Source organism: Pocillopora verrucosa, chromosome 9, assembly GCF_036669915.1.
Source record: "Pocillopora verrucosa isolate sample1 chromosome 9, ASM3666991v2, whole genome shotgun sequence".
NCBI lineage: Eukaryota > Metazoa > Cnidaria > Anthozoa > Scleractinia > Pocilloporidae > Pocillopora > Pocillopora verrucosa.
In genome coordinates this window covers 22,134,651-22,156,408 of record NC_089320.1, presented here as the reverse complement: position 1 = coordinate 22,156,408, position 21,758 = coordinate 22,134,651, and the positions used below count along the sequence as shown (strand labels likewise).

General features: G+C 38.4%; 1 long non-coding RNA gene across 1 annotated transcript; it reads left to right on the top strand.

Moving 5' to 3' along the window:
* Positions 1-15,998: 15,998 nt before the first annotated feature.
* Positions 15,999-19,961, top strand: LOC136283410 (uncharacterized). Its single transcript, XR_010718767.1, has 3 exons — positions 15,999-16,092; positions 17,667-17,762; positions 18,364-19,961. It is a non-coding gene; the product is annotated as an uncharacterized lncRNA (long non-coding RNA).
* The last annotated feature ends 1,797 nt before the right edge of the window (positions 19,962-21,758 follow it).

Here is a 21,758-nt window from a genome sequence, read left to right as displayed (position 1 = left end):
AGAAATGGGGACTACACAAAAATAAATTTGTGCCGTTTAATGTTTCTTATCTTTAACAGGTTCCCCTTAATTAGGTTTTGTTGTTTCGATACATAACACTAACGTCAAAAAGTTAACAGCTTCCATCCCTCCTGCTTACCGCCAGTAAACGTTGACTTATTGCACCGACTTAGTTTATAGGAGAAAAAGCAGCCTTCAACCATCGTACTTCTGTTACAGAATTGTGCGGGAAATTTCGTTTGCAGAGCACGTGTGGACTTATTAACTATGGCGCTATATTTTCACAATAACTTTACCCCGTGTATTTGACGAGCACCCGCTTCTAGCAAGATCTTATCTCCTAAATTCATACATATATTCCATCAACGTAGCATGTTAACTTACGCCGTCTTGAGCATTTGTTTTTTGGGGCCAGTCTGTACTGTTTTTATTTTTTTTTGCGTGTGTATTTGATAATTTACCGCCAATTTTTATTTCCAGTTGAATCCATTGCTTTCTTTGTGCGTCAGGATTCCATCGAAACGATATCGCTCTCCTTAGCAAAGCTCCACCTAACAAGCCCATTATTTGGTCAAAATTTTGAAAATGACAATTACATTTGCGCTAGAAATTTTACCTAAGTCATAAGCCACCATGTGGGGACCCTAAAAATGACGAGAAAACACATCCGTGCATTTTGATGATTATTTCACCCGATATAGCCCTTTCAAGAGATATCTTACCAAAGGAAAATAAGTTGTTTTCATTAAGTTTCTCGTCTTTTCTATCACAAAAATGCTCATGCCATATGTGCAGACATATCGTTATCTTGCAGTAAAAATTATGGGGACCGTCGCTAGCAAAAAAGAAAGCCGCTTTCCCTTTGAAATTTTACCTGAATTTCTTAGTTATTTGTTCAAAACGAGCAACGAGATTAATTTCCTTAGACTAAGTTCAATTTTTGTTTTCAAAAAATCCTTGGGGCTTTCATTTCATCACATAAATTGATCATGATAATTTGGCTGATGCGCCATCAACAGATCAGTAGGAAAATGCAAAACAATCAGGATTTGCCAAAACACTTAAAAGTAGAGATAGCGTGCGTCACGAAAAAACATTGTCAATCTTTTTATCCTTTGAAAGTTTCGATTACCCTGAGTCCCTTAGTTGTTAATTGCACCAGGACCGGAGTAACGGGGACTATACAAATAAATAAGTTTATACCCTGTGATCTTACATATCTTTAAATTTATTCCAATTTTCACCAAAGACTATGCGGCAGGGCAACAAAGCAGCTTACTGACCTATAGCTTACCTTTAAAGTAATTACATTTCGACTACGCTTATACCCTAGAAGCGCCTGATGTAACTTAATTCTCGAGGAACTTGCGATGTTTATCAAACTAGTATTGAGCTAATGGGTCTTGGACAAATCAATAGTAAAATGCAGAAAAAATCGGAATCTCCCAAAACACTTAGAGGTGGAGATAACGCGCGTCACCAAAAACATTTTTCATTGTTCTTATGCATTGATAAATTTCAATCACCTTAGGTCCCCTTAACTGTTCATTGCCATAGGACCGGAGCAGTGGGAACTATACAAAAGAATAAGTTTATACCCTTTAATCTTCCCTATCTTTAAAATTCAGTCCGATGTTCACCAAAGATTACACGGCAGGGCAATGCAGAGCAAAGAAGCCACCCTAGAACCTCCTGATTTAACGGAGGTCTCAAAGAACTTTGCTATGCTTATCCTACCAGAAGTTGGGCTGATACGTCATTAACAGATCAGTCAAAAAAATGCAAATCATCTGGATTTCTCACAGCACTTAAAAGTGTAGATAACGTACGTCAAGAAAAAAACATTTTTCAGTCGGTTCTTTGGGCAAAAAAAATAGTATTTTCATCTTTCGTTTCCGTTGAAAAATTTCGATCACTTTGGTCCCCTTAATTGCCCATTGCCCCAGGACCGGAGAAATGAGGACCATACAAAAAATAAGTTTATGCCGTTTAATGTTTCTTATCTTTAACAGGTACTCTCGCCATTCCGTTGGTCCCCTTAATTAGGTTTTGTTTTTCTGATACACTGACGTCAAAAAGTTAACAGCTCACAACCCTTCTGCTACCCGCCAGACATCGTTGACTCATTCCACTGACCTAGTTAATGACAGTATAAGCAGCCTTTGACCACCGCAGTTTTGTTACTTCCTACAAAGAGTGGTTTAGTGAAAAACACAATTCCTTGCGTACTCATACCGAGTGACAAAACAAATTGATCCCTACATTTTGATCACTCATTCCAAGAAATATTCAGACAAATGTTACGATTCACAAGCTGAAATTGGACCTGAATGAAGTTCTAAGTAGGTTAAATGACGAATTCATCGCCATGTCAAAGACAACAAGTAGTCCTTTGGTCGTTCATTGCTATCACCTTTGGTCTGCTTAATTTGTCAATGCTCCAAGACCGGAGCAATGGGGTCTATAAAAAGAAATAAGTCTATACCCTGTGGTCTTTCTTATCTTTGGCAGTTAACTTACCGTTTCAATTAGTTTCTTCTCCATTGAATATATTTTAATGGCAGAACATTATTGGATGACCCAGCCACAACGTGAGCACATTTACCGACAGGACAAACTACTAAGGAAAACAAGACAAAATAAATGTGATTTGTTACTTTGGAAACTAGGTGAACGCGTCAAGCAAAGTGCGGTATCTCATCGGGGAGGATCACAGACTGGGCCAGCTATAGAGCGGCGGAAATCAAGCCTATCTGGCCTTAAGCGAAGTAATAATATGAACGATGACGGAGCGCAAAAGTCGTCTGCTACTTACGGCGGTTCGAAAAGATAAATTAGTACAGCAGCTTAAGATACAGAACATAAATCGGATGTTGTGTCCCCTACTTCCCCCCCCCCCCCCACCTTTTTCACCGGCGTGCTAGACTCCGGTTCTACCTAGTGCTATATGGTGAGCTCCCCAAAAACATGACCGCATTCTCTCAGGCACCAATAAAAATTCAGTTTTTTTATCATTGCGACCGCGTTAATAATACCGGCTTGTTATTATGTCCAACGACCAACTTTAGAGATTCTCCCAGAGTTTTCTCAAGCCATTCCAAGGATTGGTTCAGGTGCGAAGTTTTTTTCCATTACACAGAACAACACCCATTTGATATGAAAGCGTTACCTTTTTCAAAACCATAATTTGGTAAACTCCTATATACTTATGTACTTGTCTCCCCAAAGAATGATTTAAGGGTGAATTAAACTTTTTTGTATCATTTTCACATTGCTTGTTGTTCGTCTGATCTGTCGTGGACCTGTTCGTTCCTTCAGTTAGCATCTTGCCTGAACCTTGCATGGTTGCTCGCCTTGACGTCAGTAATCCAGTGAACAACTATTTACTGCTTCCTTTTGAACGAAAAAATTCTGGACTCCAGCTCATCAATGCTTCTTATGGTGTCAAACTACTGACATGCCAATTGAGGCCACGTCCACTTTATCACCTTTCTCTGAAGACTAAAAACAAACAAGTACCCTTGGAAGGCCACTATATCTAAAGCTCGTTGGATCCTGTCGTATAAATTGCTTAAACTACAAGAGTGCTGAGCATGCATAGAATTTAAACAGATATTTTTCTTCCCCTCCAACGTCCAACGAGCTAACTTACCGGGTAGTCCCAGTTGCTTTTTGCGACACAAAATGGGTCAAGCGCCTGCTGTATAGCTCCGGTTGGCAAGGCATGATAGTGATATAAGAAACAAATAATTTATTTTGAAAGTCCTAGCCCTTCTTCCGTAAAGTAATACCTTGGGAAATCAGGCGATCCTCTGACATAGTCCACTTAACGCTTAACTTCCGCGTACCTCGAAACAGTCACCCGAGACCTTATGGCGACGACGACGTAAAGGGACTCAACGTCGAGGCCGTCAGTTGCCGTCGGCGTTCCTGCCAAAAGTTTACATTACGAAAAGATCTTGGAAACCGTGAGTTTCTTATTCCAGCAATTGTGAACCTTTGAAAGTTTACTGAGTGTCTTGCCGATTTCGTCCTTGGCTTATGCCCGTAATTTGATCGATGATACAGAGTACTTGTTTCTATATAACGTTAAGTTCTCCCAAAAATCCTTCTATTCTATATTGGAGCCACGAACGCTTCAATCTGGACATGATGACAGATAAAGAATGCAGGAACTTACTGAAGTATTGAACCCTCCAGGCCTGATTGTTTGCTATAACGACGTCAACATGGACACAACTGAGGCATTCTATATATTTCTCAGGCGGTTTGCCTGCCCGATTCGCGATACCTGAGCCTCAACTTTGAATGATTTCGCATACTGTGATGGATTCCATTTGCACTGACTTGATACATTTGCTGTTGGATTGGATCAGCCGTGGATAAGTCGCCCACCTTTGTAGACATTCACAGAAATTATCAGCGAGAAAGGAGCGGATGATGTACAACGGCCCTACGAAAGTACATTCAATGAAATTTAAGTCCATTGCCACACCCAACGGCCTTATTGCTACCCTCTATGGCCCGGTAGAGGGTTAAAGGCACAACAGCGTAATGTTGGCTCGATCCAAAGTGTTGAACCAGCTTCAGGAGGAGGCACCTTATGCATTCATGGCGATCCAGCGTATCTTCTCCGACTTCACTTTCAGAGTCCATTTCACGGCGTTACTAACAGACCTTCCAAAAGCTTGGAACAAGTCAATGAGTGAAGTGAGATTTTTAATTGAATGGATCTTCGGTGATGTCGTAAAGTATTTTAAATTCTTGGACTTCAAGAGGAATTCAAAGTTATGCTCAAGCGCTGTGGGAAAAGTGTATATTTTATGTGCTCTTCTTCATAATTCTCGGGCATGTTTATGTGGTGCAATTACATCCAAGTTTTTCCAGTTCTTTCCCACAACTGTCCATGAGTACTTTCAAAAATTTCAAGCATGGTCCATAATAAATCAATTTTCCGAATAATTTTCAATCAGTTTTCAGTTTACTTTTAAATAAATTAATCTCCTTTAAACGATCATTACCATGTAAAAGCATTTTAAAAGTACTAAACTTTAAAATTATAAACAACTTTTAAAATTAAAAGATTATATCAAATGATCGCATAACTCATACAAATTATACAAACTGTTGATATTCTCTTCAGACAGCTGATATTCTCTTCCTGTTGTCTATCACATATACAGAAATACGCAAAGCATCTGAACCAGAAAGTCCAAGTTTCAAATAAATTTGCGGAACAATTTTATTTGTCAGCAAGTTTTTGTAACAAGAACATAAGCGCCTGGCTTTGCCGCTGCAGCAAAACCATGTTCATACGTTCTAGTTGTCGTAGCTGCTGTTGCTGCATTCTTGCGGTATTCGGTTGTTCCTCGAATCTTTCGTCATGTTTTTTTCCTAGATTCAACTTGCCCTCTGCCTCTCTTACCTCCTTCTCCATTTGCAGCTGTTGTTTCTTTAATGCCGCCTCCTCCAAGTCTTGGCACCAAGACAAGTCAATGGTTTGAGGCAACTAAGGAAAGCCTTGCCATTCGAGATATATTTGCACATAATAAAATTCAGCCATGTAGTTTTTTGTTTTTCCCTTGATGCCGTTGAGTACGCATTTGTGTCTGAGGGCGGCCGTGGAGACCAATCGGTGCACGAGAGTGTCTGTCGCATGTGAATCACATGAACGGCCAAAGGTGAGCCTATCCTACCCAGTTCTCAGGATCTTCGCCCAGGTTTTGATGAATACTTTCAGTTGTTTGTAAAAGGCTTTCTCTGTCCACCCACGGATCTCTTTCCAGTGTCAGCCTACAACAGAGGTTTGTGCAGTTTGTGCAATTGAACCATCTGCATTCAATTTAAGTTGAACCAAATGTATTATGCATTTTTTCCGGTTGAAACCATTTGAGCTAGTTTGACCATTTAAACTACTTCAACCAAATAAGATAGATTGTGCAATTTGTGCAGTTTAAATGTTTTTGTAAGTTTGAATATTTTACCAGTTGGACCAATTAAGCTAGATTGTGCAGTTTGTGCAGTTGAAGCACTTAAGCTAGTTAGACCATTTGGACTACTTCAACCAAAAAAGATAGGTTGTGCAATTTGTGCAGTTTAACTGCCTACGCTAGTTTGACTATTCACCCAGTCGAGCCTATTAAGCTAGATTGTGCAATTGAACCTTTTAAGCTAGTTCTGGAGTTTGTCCAGTTGAACAGTTTAAGCTAGTTTGACCATTTGAACTACTTCAACAAATTCAGGTGGCTTGTGCAATTTTTGAAGTTAAATGTCCTCGCTAGTTTGACTATGTAACCAGTTAAATCATTTGAGACAACTTTAACAGTTTCTGCAGTTGAACTGGTTAAGCTAGTTATGAATTTTATACAGTTTAACTGTTTTCGCAAGTTTGACCATTTAAGCAGTTGGAGTTAAATTAAAGAAATTTCGAAAAGAAGTTCGAAAGAACTGCAGACGTTACCAAACAGAGAGAGAAACACGACAGAAAACTCCGTCACTTGCTCAGTAAGGGGTCTCTTGTTAATTCAGGCTCATCTCTGAGAGATAAATGAGTCTTGAACCTTTCCTCCAAGGAGTTATCCGCGCTGGAACGGAGTGGTTTAGAGAAGGGTCTGAAGTTTGCTATTGCTCCTCGCAAAATACCGACTGCCGATATTGTCGCCGCTGTTGAGGAGAGTATCTCTCAACTCAAAGACGATCGTAGGTATTTGGTAAGAGCAGAAGTAATTAGCATACTCACACGTGCTAAACCTCCTCCCAAAAACATTCAAAAGGATGTTTTCAATGCGCTTATAGCTCTCAAAAAGGATCCGGACAGGCTCGTAATTGAGGACAAGGGTAATTGTGTTGTGGTTATGGACAAACAGCAATATCACGACAAAGCTTTGTCTCTGCTTAACGACAAGAGTACGTATGCTGTCTTTAACTCTGATCCTTCCAGTAAAACTCAAAGAAAGTTAAACAAAATGTTGCTTGATTTGAAAAAAGCTGGTATAATTAGTGACTCTACGTACAAAATGTTATACAGTAGTGACGGCTTATGTCCACGTTTTCATGGCTTATCTAAAATTCATAAACCGGGAATTCCTTTGAGACCCATTGTCTCTTTTGTTAATTCTCCGACTTATGCAATTTCTGGTTATCTTGCGAGAATTTTGTCGCCTGTTGTTGGGAATACTGATTACTCTGTCAAAAATCCCTGCGAATTTGCGGATTTCATAAGAGATAAAACTCTTAGCGCTTGTGAAGAATTAGTATCTTTAGACGTTGTTTCGCTCTTCACCAAAATCCCAGTTGAGCTTGCCGTCAAGGTTGCGGAGGAATGACTCAGAGAAGATGCTTCCCTGGGACAAAGAACTTCCTTGCCTGTGGAGGATATTAGTCATCTGCTGTCTTTTTGCCTCAAAACCACGCAATTTACATATAATGGCGCCTACTATCAACAAGTTTTTGGTACAGCGATGGGTTCGCCCGTCTCTGCTGTCATTGCTAACATGGTAATGGAAGACGTGGAACAAAAGGCCTTAGCCACTTCACCGGTTAAACCCTTTTTCTGGAAATGATATGTCGATGATGTTATTTCTGCGATATCTGGAAATGAAGCGGAGCGCCTCTTGTCGCATTTGAATTCAGTAGAGCCGTCGATCCCATTCACCCTTGAGTGTGAAAAGGATAGACATTTTCCCTTTCTTGATTTAAATGTGTTCAGAGTAATTTAAAGACAAGTCTTTACTGTAAACCTACCCACACCGACCAATACCTCGCTTTCGATTCTCACCACCCTGTTTGCCATAAAAATTCTGTAGCCAAAACTTTACTTAGGAGGGCTGACTGTCTATCATCTTCACTCGATTCGAAGGCTGAGGAGAGGAAATATGTTTCCAATGTCCTAAAGGCAAATGGCCATACAAAAACTTTTCCCCGTAACTGCCAAAAATCAGTTACAAATAGTAACGCTCTTGATGCAAGGGAACCAGCGACTGGTTTTGCTTTTATTCCTTATATACAGGGTGTTACGGAACCGATCAAGAGAATTTTGAATAGCCACAACGTTAAAGTTGCTCAAAAACCTTTTCAGACTTTGGGGCATATTTTCGCCAAACCTAAGGATCCTGTCACGAAAGAACAACGAACCGACGCCATTTATTCTATTCCTTGCAACGACTGTGTCAACGAATACATCGGACAGACTAAACGTCAGTTTGGTACACGGTTAAAAGAGCACCAAAAAGCGGTTTTCCTTTGCAAAAAGGAAAATTCAGCTTTATCGGAGCATACATGCCTAACTAACCATACAATTGGGTGGGATAATTCTAAAATTATCACCACTAATCGGCGTTACCACCAGCGCCTTTGTTTGGAGGCTTGGCATATTAACTCCGCTCACGCTCCTTAAAATCGTGACGGTAACGGTTTGCTACCTGACGCCTATTTACACCTCGTCCGAAAAAAAAGGCCGCTAATTAGTGATCATATAATAGGACCTCTTGTTGCAGCGTTTAGATCACCCCTGATGAAGGCACTAGACAGGAGTGTCGAAACGTTGGGTCTATGAATTGTAACTTTTTCGGTTACATTCATTAAATCTGCAAACCAGAGTAGCATCAAACTATGTCCAGTTGGAACAAATAGGCTAGATTGTGCAGTTTGTGCAGTAGATTCTATTAAGCCAGTTATGCATTTTGTCCAGTTGAAGCACTTAAGGTAGTCAGACCATTTTAGATAGATTGTGCAATTTTTGAAGTTAAACTATCCTCGCCAGTTTGACTATGTAACCAGTTGAATCATTTGAGGTGACTTAAGCAGTTTCCGCAGTTGAACTGATTCAGCTAGTTATGAATTTTGGCTGGTTAAACCATTTCAGCTAGTTACGCATTTTGTCATTTTCGCTAGTTTGACCATTTTGAACCACTTCAGCCAATTAAGATACATTGTGCAATTTGTGCAGTTCACCTCGAATGTCAGACAATTCGCCCCGGACAATTAGCCCCCAATTTCAATACAATTCATCCCCAATGTGAAAACACCCAAATTATTGTAGAAAATATAGCTTTTGTCACAAGGCAATCATTTCTTGAAAGAAAAAGATAACTCGACTACTCGAGTCAACCGAAACCAAAATAATTTACTGATCGTCAATCGCGTGAGCGTAAGATGGTGATACGTGTTCAGTTCTTCGGTTTTAGACGCGCGAGAACGCGTTCGCCCTTATTATACTTATAAATTCGACCGTAGATAGCTTTGTTTCATGTACGATGGGCACGAATGATTCGGTTAACGGACTCGGTGTTTTCACATTGGGGGTGAATTGTCTAAAAATTGGGGGCGAATTGTTTGAGGGGCGAATTGTTCCGATACCGTTTACCTCTTTCTGCTGGTTTGACTATTTTAACTAGTTATACCGATTAAGCAAGATCGTGCAGTTGGTGCAGCTGAACCATTTAAGCTAGTTATGCATTTCCTCCGGTTGAACCATTTGAGCTAGTTTGACCATTTGAACCGAGGAGGGCATTGGGGCCCATAAAAACCTTAAAACCGTAGAAAAAATCATCCAAAACCGAAAAAAAAACTCGATCAAAACCGAAAACGGCATGCAAAACTATCAAAATCGATACACTTTCACATCCCAGTTATTAAAACCCTGATCGTTTCGATACAGCGATGACAAGTGTAGCGTACAGAGTAAACTACACCAATTTCATGACAGGATCCATGAATACCATGCACTTGGCATTCGTATCTTCTAGTATCTGCTTAAATTAACAGTTGCGCTCTCGAGGACCTCGAGCGTGGTCTCTGCGGACTCAGCAGCTGGTAATGGAGCCTAATTAAAGTAAGGAAATTCGCACAAAAGCCCTCCATAGGATTGCAATTTTGCAGTCGCAAAAAGCTACAACTCTGGAAAGTTTCATCAAAAATCCCTGATCTAACATTTCCGTTCGCGAACTAAGACCTGAAAGTTTGGAGATTCCATTGGAATGTTAAATCAATCAATCGCGTATGGCCTGTAACTAGGTCACAAACTTCGAGGTGGCGTTGATAAAGAAACTTTGGAAATGATCCGTGCTTAGCCGTGCCCTACGTGCAGGCGCGTAGCCGTACCCTCCCTTCTTTCCCCCCCTACCTCAGGGGAGGGGGAGGGTACGGCTACACGTAGGCTACCTAGGGATCCCTGCGATATTTCAATTGGTTTGTCACTCATTCCTCTCGATAAAATTTTCGTTTAGCGGCTATTCGAGATTAGTGGAGGTGCGTAGTTGCCGCTCAGATCGAAGAGAAACCGGAACCCAAATAGGTCCAACTGGAAAAACCGAAAACTGCATCGGATATCAAAGCCGAAAACCAGTTAGAATTTTTTGCGAAAACCGAAAACCAAATGCTAAAAAAACGGAAAATCCGCAAACCGCAATGACCACCGAACCGAAAAAAACGAAGTTTTTTGGCACAAAAACCGAAAAACCGATCTAAAACGTAGCCAAAACTGCAAAACCGAAAATCCTAAATCCCCCTTTGAACTACTTTAGCCAATTAAGATAGAATGTGAAATTTGTGCAATTTAACTGTTTTCGTTAGTTTGACTATTTTAGGTATTTGAATCTAGATTGTGCAGCTTGTGCAATTGAACCATTTAAGCTAATTGTACATTTTTTCAAGTTAAACCATTTAGCTAGTTTGACCATTTGAACTACTTTAAACAACTACGATATATTTTTCAATTGTTTTCAGTTTAACGGTCTTCGCTAGTTTGATTATTTAACCAGTTGAGCCAATTGCGCTGAACTGTAAACTCTTTTTATTACATGAACAACGATTCACTGAAATCAAATGCATAAATCCGCTGAATAAAGCAAAATAACCGAGTCACAAAGGATAAGAAAGCTAAAAAAAAACGATCGAATAGTACAAGTTGTTTGTGTCTTGTCCCGCTAATAACAAATGAAATCTTGTTCGACAATCTTAGCAGAAACTAAAACTTAAACTCAAAACAGACCATGTGCTCTCGAAAACTTGATATCTTACCGTGACTGCAAAATAACCAGCGGTACACTGAAATATCTACTTGACTGTCCGCATTCGAATCAGTTCAGAAATGACATAACTACTTTCTAGGCAGAACCAATTCTGCTGGATCGTGCAGTTTGTGCAGGTTATGCAGATGAACAATTTAAGCTAGTTTGATCATTTGTACTACTTCAACCAATTAGTTATTCAACCAGTTAAGTTAGTTTGGTTATTTTAACTACTTTAACCAATTATGGTAGATTGTGGAGTTTGTGAGGTTGAACCTTATAAGATGCTTATGCATTTTTTTCAGTTTAAGCATTTAAGCTGGTTTGAGCATTTTAACTATTTCAACCAGTTAAGCTAGATTGTGCAATTTGTCAGTTTAACTGTTGTCGTTAGTTTGACTATTTAACCAGGTAAACCAATTGAGCTAGTTTAATGTTTTAACTACCTGAACCAATTTAGCTAGATTGTGCAGTTGAACAATTGAAGCTAGTTTGATCACTTGAACTACTTTAACTAAGTAAGATAGGTTGTGCAATTTGTACAGTTCAACTGTTTCGCTAGTTCGACTATTTAGTTGAACCAATGAACCATTTCGGAGGCTTGTTGCGTGGATGTGATTAAATTTGGCTGCTTACCTGCTGTAAACTGTCCAGCTTTATAGACTTTGAGTTTTCTACCTGTTGAGATTTACCTGCGTCCCTATACAGTCATTTAAAGATAGGTGAACTTGTCAATTGCATGGAGTTTTGTGCCAATTAAATGACTGTAAGGTTAGTTGTCTTGCTTCTTAGAGCTGGTGGGTACGTACGGTGAATCAAAAGTTCTCACAGGTTGTACCCAAAGAGTTCATGCCATGATGCATCTGTTCTTCACAGTTACTATCCAGTGCACAATCATTTGCAAAATTTAGATCACGGATGGTGGTAAGACTGACCTCAAGTGTTTCCTTAAGTCGTCTACGATTGTGAAGCATGTGATCAGTTCTATAACGAGTTTCTACGCCTGCATCACCTTGTGAGAATGCACCTGGGAGCATTGTAGAGAGCATCATTGAGAAGAAGGTTGGACGAGAACACATACGTGTTTCAAGCCATTGTTGACCGGGAAATATTTCCACACCTCACTATTTTACAAGTTCCATCATTTCATTAAGAAACTTTCCAATCATGGTGATGATAATAGAGGTGTATCTAGCTTTGAGATGACTTTCTATAGATCATCACGACTGACCGTGTCTAACGCCTTGGTCAGGTCAACAAAGGTGGTACAGAGGTCCTAGTGTTACTCCTGGATTTTCTCATAAAGTGACGAGCTGTAAATATCACATGTACTGTTCCGCTGCTGCTCGTTCGAAAGCTGCACGGACTCTCGGGCAGGAGACCTTGTTGCAAATGTTTGTAGAGTTTGTGAGGTTGAAACTTATAAGATGCTTGTGCATTTTTTTCAGTTTAAGCATTTAAGCTGGTTTGAGCATTTTAACTATTTCAACCAGTTAAGCTGGATTGTGCAATTTTTCAGTTTAACTGTTTTCACCGAGAGTCGATTAGGCATGACTCTAGCAAGGAATTTGCCTAAGACTGACGGCGGTAACAGTGTTCCATTGTGGTTGTCGCAGGACTGCCTGTTTCCTCGCTCTTACAATTGGACAATGATAGCCTTATTGAAGTCTTGAGGTAGAACATCTTTGCTCCAAAAGGATGAGAACATTTCATACAGATTTTGGGTGACTATTTTATTACCTGCCTTTCATATTTACGCAGGAATGGCGTCTGCGCCTGGAGCCAGGTGTCTTGCATTTTTCTGAGATGCTCTTGAGTTTACTATTGCAGGCAATAAAGACTTTCATTTCGATACTGATGTTGCGCTGACTTGATAGGCAAGAAAGTGCTTACGTTTCTGCTCTAAGAGTTCGTTTATTTCCACACGTTGTCATCAAACCAATCCTGATTTTCCTAAGAGACCGAGCCTAGCTGTTGCAGTGATGCAGTATAGAAAAATCCACTCCTCTTTAAGACTTGTTTCACGGAAATGGAGATCAGGAAGCTTATCCATGAGGTCACTGATGACTTAAGTTCATTCATTTTCCCGAATAAAAGATTCCAGTTCACATGGAGGAATATTAATTTCATAATCATCTCAACTATATCTCTGTGGCTTAACGGATGATTCCTTTTTGGTGTTTTAATCTTCTCTAGTGTCACAGTAAGAACTGCAATAACTTAGGTGGCTTCGCCTCCCATATAGGAGATGCGAATTTTTCACACCTTGTGCGAATGTTTTCAAGGTGTTTCTGAGAAATTGCACCACAATATCTCACGTTTTATGCAAAATTTTGTGATTACTTTGAAAAACATTGCTGAGATGGTCGGGATTTTTGAAGAAAAAGATTTTTTATATTTTTTAGAGTTAAAAGAGATTTATAGACATTTTTTTGAAGAATTTCTTGATAGATTTTGGGAATTATGTATCTTGGCCTATTTTGAGATATTAATAAAGTTGTGTTCAATATATGACATGATTTCAATTTGAGAGTTCTCTTACTTAATCTTGTGCACCGTGACTTATAGATGAGAACTAGATCCTTGTATCAAGGATTCCCATCCTTCCCATCCTTCAATCCTTTCCTTCCTCCCCGCGAGCCAGTGATGATAAACATTTTTTTTCGAGCTTTCTCTAACTAGTTATTTAGCGGTCCTACATTTTATTTGAATGTAAGAGCTCTTGCTGTTAGGTATCTTAATGAATATTCTGTGAGGTTTATTGAAAGCAATACTGAGAACTCCTGGAAAGGGTATTTTATCTAACAGGTATGTCACAGCAAGGTGCATGGCGTGATAACCTCACCAATCAAGCAATTGCAGACAGACGAATGATAGAACCAATATGACAGAATCTAATCACTGAACTACTGCATGATGCCACAGATGTTGGAATTTTTCAGTTCGCTCAAATAGATGAAACATAGCATTAATTTGCACTTAGCTCGATCATTAACCATTTACACCCTTAGGTTGGTACTCATATTCTCCACACTCATGAGATGAACAATCATGAGCTTTTCAAATTGGTTATTATTTTCATTTTTCTCATTACCTATACATTCAATTCAAGGTTGATACTGAAATGAGAAATTAGAAGCCAGTCACCCTTTAGAGTTAATGGGTTAATAACTCAGAATTGGACGTGAATGAAATCGCTCTTTTAAAAGAGAAAGAAGGGAAAAGAAAGCGTTTCTTTATGACGGAATACAGGAAAAAAGAAAACTGCTGCAAACAAATGGAGATTTAATCATTATGATTACCCCTAGCTTAGTGCATGGTGAGCCAACATGGATGTTCAATTTGTCCTTGATGTTTAAGCTAGCCTTGTGTTATGTATATTTGCTCTTGCACCTCAAAGGCACAAAAAAGCATCGGTGAGATTTAGCGAGCTGCTTGTGATGAAGCCACAAAATAAAATGATAGTTTTAAGCAATTATTCGGACGTGTAGGTAATAAATTGCTAAACAATGTTGAGATAAGCGCATACTCCATTGACTCTGCATGCACACTTTTACTATCCACACCAGGTCTACATGTTGAGGTCCTTACGATTCAGAGCCCACGTATGCGTCCTAGAGTTTCAAAAAGTCTGATTACAGATAACTTGAGACTCGGAGGGTAACGGAAAGGCTCTGGATGTGCTATAAGAGCCCTGACCCTGCCATCGCTGAGCATTTTTAAGGTCGATTATTGTCGAACGCGGATGAAATTTTTGGGGTATATTTGTTGTGTTTAACAATTGGTGCCGCTTTACTAATAGCCTTTTGTAACAGGGACGTTAAAGAGCCCTGTGACCTGCATCAGTTCTCTTTTCTTTCTTTTTTCTTTTTTTCTTCCTTTTTTCTCAAACACTTTTTTGGAGCAAAACGGACATATCGTTAAAGATTCCAAACATGATAGGAAAATTAAAGAGAAAATGTTCCCAATAAGGCAAGTGCGAACGGTACCCTAAAACAAAGCACCACCCTAATGGTTACCTCTGCTGAAAACAGCCTACCATTCTCAAATAATGTTGCGCGCGTTGATTCTGTTATTTTTTAACATAGAGAGCAAATTACTAAAGGTTGATTGGTTCAGATAGAGGGAATTTTCCCTTTATTTTGGTAATTGCCCTAGGGAAAATAACCCAAATTTGAAATATCTTCTGTTCTGATTGGCACCTGAGCAGGCAAGATGGGCTCGGGACTGCCCGCTGTGATTCCGCGCAAAAACAGTTGGCCTCCTTTCCCGTCTCTCGAAATAAACAAGTCTTGATTCGTAATAAAGCGGCGATGTTTTTGCTCTATAATAAATCCGATATTGACCAAGCTTTTTCGGTCGAGGTGGCTGGATATTAGTGTCGTTCTCTTTTTTCCGTTTTTATGGAAATAAAACACAAAAAAGAACTGACCCAATATCTAGCCATCTTGACCTCACGCTTGGTCAATGACGCTTATGAAAAATTGCGTTACTTCCGATTCTTTCCAAATTTGGAGTATAAGATGTTGAAAATTAAAGCCAATTTGGTAGTTAAATATGAACTACACAACTAATATTTCAAGTTCAATCGGCGTCGATGTGAGTCGATCTTATTTTATCCCCGTTGATGATGATTTAGAGGTTAAATTTATCATCGGAAACTCCGTAGATGGAATAGACAGTGGTGAAGGACGCAGACTAGATCGGGGGCTAGAAATTGAGATCGAGAAATCGAGAGCCATCGAACATATAGTTTTGAAAAGCATAGTCGTTCACCTCCAGTAGCCTATTTCGCATTCGCGTGCAGTTCCTGAGTTTTGATCAAAAATTTGTAACAAGTATCTGAGACCAAAGAGCCCCATAATTTACGCCAATGGATGTGATTCAACTATGCGATTCAAACCATGTGACGCGTAATACGATTGGTTGTTTTGTTGCCATAGAGAAATGCATATTTTGATTTTAAGCGATTACTAGTTAGTTTGTACGTGTGTTTTGTTTTAGTCAACTTCAATTTAGGAGCGGAAGAAACCATTGTCACATTGGTATTCTTAGCGAAGGAGAAGATGCTATAATTGAGGAGGTGAGTGAAACGTTTTCATCGGGTATAAATTCAGAATAACAAGTACAATCTTTTAATGCTTATCCTAAAAAATAACTCAGAATTTTAAAGCCCTGTTCAAACGGTTACGATAGTTGATGATAGTTGAAATAATCATTTGCCGTCATGTTTGCGTTCAAACATCTCATGATAGTTAACAATTGTTCACCGAAGTGGAGGTAAATATCAGGTAATTTAGTGTCAACAACTGAGTTGAAAACGTAAATTGGCCACCGCAAAGAGTTAAAAAGCTGACTTTCGAGCGTTATCCCATCGTCAGAGCGATTGACGAAGGACTAACGCTCGAAACGTCAGCTTTTTTTACTCTTTACGGTCGCCAATTACGTTTTCAACTCAGTTGTTATCTGTAAATTACCTGCTATACTCTCCCACCGACGCAGCACCACAGTACCTTTAGAAACTTACCCTCTGTATTCATGGGGGTAAATATCCATCATTTTCATCGACACTGAGGTGATTAATTTGTTTCAGTATATATAGTATATCACACAAGTACCATAAACTTAGTTTATTTCTTTCAATATACCGAAAATGGTGGGAATTCAATTCTTGTTGTTCAATTTTTCTCATCATCTGTTCGGAGGTGAATGGTACTTGCCATTCAATTCTGAACTAGCCAATCAGCACATGAAAAAAAAAACCATTCACTGAATGTGTGTTATATACTAATTGATTATAGCTGTTGAAATCATACAATGGGATTTTACTGCCGGCTGATACCTAGTATCTTAGTGTGTGAAATTGTAAGCAAAATATCAGCCAAGAAGAGTGCTTATCGCCACAGTTTTAGAGAACATTAATGTAGAACGACTCTTCTAAAGAGTTGCTTGATCACCACAAATGAAGCAGGAAGGAGTGGATATGAAGTCAAGAAGTTGCAAGCAGAAGACAGAAGCCTTTAACCCTTTAACTCCCAGATCAAATTTGTCATTCTCCTCACTGTCAACCATACAATTCTTATAATGTTAGTTCAGATAATTTAGTATTGGATCAACAAATTATTCCCTAATTTATATTTTTCGCTATTCTCATCACTTATCTGGTTGATATTGCATTGATATTGTAAGGAGAAAGTCTGTCTTGGTCACTCATGGGAGTTAACGGGTTAAGGAGATGTTGAAAATGAACTTTGAGACAACCTATAAAATTTTGACAACTATTTTACCCCTCTTATGATTTTCCATTTCAGTTTGAGCCTATTTTTGGCAAGACCACAGACTGAAAAACTAGTTAATTATAGTTTGAGTTCAAATGTGCACCATAGTTAGTTACTATCATTGTCTATCTGTACCATTTCTATAGGGCTTTACAGTAAATCAGTGTATATGTGTTGAACTTGATATATTGACTTCATTTGAATTCCTTTTTTGTTTCAATGTGTTGGTGTTGACCCCCAAATTTCATCTGCTTCTGCTGCCCCCAGTTCTGTTTTGCCAGCAGTTAGTAGTCTCATATTTTCAAAGAGCATCAGGTTTATTTTTCTGATGAGAGTGCTATATTCAGGCCTGGAATTATACTTCGGTTCATTTCCCCAGGGACATTGTGAGACAGTTTTGTGAATTCCCTGAGAATGATTTATCATCTGTGAATACTAAGCCCACTGCTCCTCATATTTCCTAACCAAACCCAAAGTGAGTTTAGGAGTATTTCAGCTTTCTCTGGGAACAATATATGCTTTGCGGTGTATCATAAAATGAAAAGGGGATATTTAAAAGTTTGGTTTTGCCATAGTGTCTGGAAGTGCATGCTAGAAATGATGGAAATTGCTTTGCATTGTGTCATACCGAAGAGTGTCATAGCTTATTGTTTTGCTAACCATATTTCCCATTGCTTGATTTTAATCACTGTCAATGGTTTTAGATGTTTTGTTACTCAAAGGAAATACCAAAGAAGAGATAAAAAAACAAAATAATAGAAGATGCAAAAAAAAAAAAAAAAAGAAGTGAAGAATGTCATAAAAGCCACTTTGCAGCATTCATTTTAACTTTGTCAGTCATGAGTTATGATAGTTGTGTTTTGATGCTAGTTTTGCCAAAGAGACCTCCTATTGATTAGCAAGGATAGTGGAGGGCATATTTATTTACTTAGTAACACTTCCAACCTGCCCCCATGCTGACACACCCCCATTTTTTCCAAAAATATTTCTTACCAGTAAGGGTTTGACTTAAATTGGAAAACATGAAAATTTTGTGAAAAGATTTAGAATTTACTTTTCTCCTTTCAAATTTTCAGGAATGTGGCTGACATCTGGAGGATCAATTTTGTATTACTTCATAATAATTATTCATAATAATTACTGACATTTTGATGAAAAATCTTTTTTTCCTTAAATATGGTAACAAATTTATGCTAATTTTTCTGAAATTCTTATTTTAATACACTTCAATGTAAGATAATGTAGGGCCTTATTGCTATAAATACATGTTGAGGTAAAAAAATGAAAACACAGTGTGGTCAATTTCATGCATTTTTGGGGGCCATAGATGAGTTAAAGTTTGCAAGATCAGTACTAATATATATGACCTAAATGTAAATGAGTGAGCCATTGTTTTATATATGTTAGTGCATCTAGTTCAATCTGTTTCCTAAGGACTGTGAAATGTGTTCACTGTAGTTTAGGGTAAAACTTTGGAGTCAAGGGAAAGATCATTTTCCTTGATGAAAATTGAATTAGTTGGTAGTGACAAAACTAATCAGTGATTGCTACAGCATTCTGTGCCACACAGCTTTGGTCCCATAACATCTACTTTGTCAGTTTTTCTAAGTTATTGCATAATCTGGTGACTGACATAATATGATATGTCTCTGTGTAGAACAGCCCACACATTACTCAAAGTTCTGTTAATAGACAGACATCTTCTGATTGGACACGGCACTACTGGATGTACTGAAAGAATGATACATGAGGGAACTTATAAGAAACAATAAGCACATTTAGAGGTGCTCAAAAAAGCCATAAAGTTACATATATTGTTAAGTTCTATCAAAAAGGCACTAGATAGAGCTGTTTAGAGGATTCCATGCACAATCAAAATCCCTTGGGAAGATAACTCTTCTACCAAAAGGGAACTAGTAGTAATAATAATGATAATAATAATAATGAGACTTTGATGATGTTCTTTTTGGGTCTGAGAGTCTGTGTCACCTCAATATAAAAACCTGATCAAAGAAAATGGGTGGTGCTTGTGTTCTTTAGAGGGTAATTCTTTGAAATAAGACCTTCATAATGAGGACTCCCGAAGAGTCCCTTTACTTTGGTTCGGAGAACACACACCTTAATTCCTCTCAAAAAGGGAGAAAACAAAAGACTGGAAAAATTTTTTTTAGTCATAAAGCACCTTAGGAGGTGCTCTAAAAAAGTCATAAAGATAGTTACATTAAGAATTAATGTAAAGAATACAGTTTTTAACAAAGTACACTATGCAATTCTTAGTATCACTCAGGCAGTGTGTGTATCTGAATACACACAGTGTGTGTACTTTATGAAGAATTTGAGTGTGTAAACCATTAAAAGATTATTTTTTCGTTAATCTAAGTATCTTAATGGTTTTCTTGGGCACTTCTTCATGTGCCTCAGGACACAAAAAAACTTTTTTCCAGGTTCTGTGTTTTTACCTTCTTGTGAGGACTCAAGATGTGTGTTATACAAACCGACTTATGAGGACCATTCAAAAGTCCTCACTATGATGGTCTTTTCTCTTATTACAACGTATTTATGAGGACTTTTTTGTGGGGACTTGAAAATGTCCCCACAATTTGAACAGACCCCACTTTGCTGGTGTGTATACATATGAATGTCCCCATAGGTGTGCAAAGGTGCACGCACACACACACACACACACACATATATATATAATATGTATTTCTTTCAGTTCCATTTCCAGTTTTTGCTTTTTCGTAATAATCAATTAAAATTTCCCAAAGTTTCAGGTGGCAGCAGTTACGTTAAGTTTAAAAGATAAAAGAAAACAATTTATTTTAAACACTTTTAAGAATAACATTACCATCCATTAGAAAGAAAAGTTTTGACGGGATGAAGAAGCATTTTACACTGCAGAATAGTGCCTTTAATTGAAATGATTCAGATTTGTGTAATCTATCGTCAGGTAGAAGCTTCCTCAATATCAAATTAAAAGAAAAGAATGAACTTCTATGCCAAGATAAGGACTGAAAACCATTCGCGTTCAAAAAAACCTTATTACATAATAAAGTTTGGTACTTTAGTGGAGTATTCTCTCCACAGTACGTAGTAAACGCTTTCGTGGATGTTTTTCAGAGAGCTCTTGTTGGTAAAATGGCTGCCTTCGTTCAACTCGCAGTATTTTTTGTCGTTCTTGACCTTGTAGTTCATCGACAGACATCGACAATCATTGATACACCACAGATAGCACTGCTGTGGGTTTGAAGTCACAGAATTGTGGAAGACATGGCCGACAAGCTCTTTGTCATGATAGGTGTCTTGTTGCTCATCAAATGAGATCTTTTCACATTTTCCAGTGGAGAAGTAGCCCTTTACTTGAAAAGCTGAAATGAGTATACAAAAAAACTTTGCAACCATCATTCTTATCGTTTTCACACCCCGCCTGGGGAACGATGTTTCTCATAATGTCGTTCTTGAGCAGATTACTTAGTTAAAATATCGCCCATCCCTATGTGTCAATCAACGTGCAAGAAACCAATCAAATGAGTCGCAGAAAATAACTTCACAATACGAATATTCAAGGCTCGGAAAATTGACAAAAACAAGCGATAAAATGGATTTGTTTAATTATTGCGCACAAATAATAAGATGCAGATGTTCTGCTTAGTACCACCTCTCACGCATAAAGATATAACTTAAAATTTCTTCCTTCCAAAACTGCGAACGCGCTGTTTAAAACACATTTGAGATAACCTTGGCTAGTTTTTGCAGCAGATAGTGTTTATGCTCAGTCTAACATGTTGAAGTGATCTGGCACGTTTCCACACCCAACTCGAGCAAAACATGTTTCTCGTGTGTCCTTCTTGAGCTGCTTATTTATTCAAGACATCGCCTTCTCTATTTGGCAGTCAAATGCTGGCGGACAAAACAGGAAGTATTTTCAATTATTGATATCTTGACAATAGCCTTTACCGTGCAAGTTCATCAGATTCAATGTCAGTTAATTTGTGAGCAGAATTTAGCCGTTTCAAAAATAAATCTTCCATTAGAGCAAGAAAGCCACTCTTAATATCTACCAGCGGGAAAATGTAGAACAATATCAAACCCCAGCTGAGGGAACGATGGCTCATCTTTATGTATCAATCAACGTGTAAGAAACTAATTAAGTAAGCCACAGAAAATAACTTCACAATATAAATATTCAAGGCTCGGAAAACTAACAAAAACAAGTGATAAAATGGATGTCTCCAATTATGGCGCACAAATAACATGATGCAGATGTTTTATCTAACTGATTCAATGTCAGTTAATTTGTGAGCAGAATTTAGCCGTTTCAAAAAAGATAAATCTTCCATTAGAGCAAGCAAGCCACTCTTAATATCTACCAGCAGGACAATTATTGGCAAGGGGGACCCCCCACCGGGAACGAAAAGAAGTAAAGAACTAAATATGGTTGGTATTAGAAACATGAAGAGCCATGTATTTT